The sequence below is a fragment of the Olea europaea genome, chromosome 1 (genome assembly GCF_002742605.1).
Source record: "Olea europaea var. sylvestris chromosome 1, O_europaea_v1, whole genome shotgun sequence".
NCBI classification, from domain to species: Eukaryota; Viridiplantae; Streptophyta; class Magnoliopsida; order Lamiales; family Oleaceae; genus Olea; species Olea europaea.
Window position 1 is genome coordinate 11,023,668 of NC_036237.1, and position 896 is coordinate 11,024,563.

An 896-nucleotide genomic window follows, 5' to 3' on the forward strand; every position below is an offset into this window, starting at 1 on the left:
CTTTCTTCTTGGCACAGAAAGGGACACCGTGCGGCAGTAGTCTGCTCCGCTAGACTACCTTCCGCCTTTTCTCGGTCGCGTCGGGACGAAAGAAAATTTGATTGCAATTTTGTAGAAAGCTTACAATTGAGAATTTGAATACATTGAAAGTAAATTGAATATTAATTGATGAAAACTGAACATTACAATTGACAAAAATAGAAAATTACAATTGCTGGTGCAGGGGGCGGACACCAGTGAGCTTGAAAGATTTTTGAATGACTAATACCCCCTATAATAGCATTCTGAACAAAAACCCAAGTGACGGGAGTAGACGTTTAAAAGACGAGGAATCATACTAATCTTTTACCAATATCAGAGCTATTTTACAATTAAAATAACTATTACAATGAAACGAAAATTACAACTCAAACTTGAAGTAATATTTACAATGTGCGGCCGAAGTTTGGCAAACTGCGGCTGCGATAGTGTCAAGGGGCTAAGTAAAGCTACGGTCCTTGACATTCTCCCCCATTTGTTTTGGCGACGTCCTCAGTGCCATCAATGCATGATATGCTTCAATTAATGGTTTGAAGGCTCCGAGATCTTTTGCTCTTTTCCAAGTATTCTCCTCGCTGCTGCATCCAATTCATTTGACCAAGTACTCCTGACGATCTTTTCTAGAAGCTCGAGTGATTCGATGGTCAAGAATAACTTCAACAACTTTCTTTCCAGCTTTCTTCAGTTCAAACACAAGTCGCTTTTGCTCATTTCTAGATGCGTCCTCCTTATCTGAAAAGTATGGCTTCAACACACTAACATGAAAGATTTTGTGGATTTTACACCATGAAGGGAGTTCAACTCTTTATGCAACTCTTCCAATCCTCTTCACGATGGGTAATGGTCCAATGTATTTT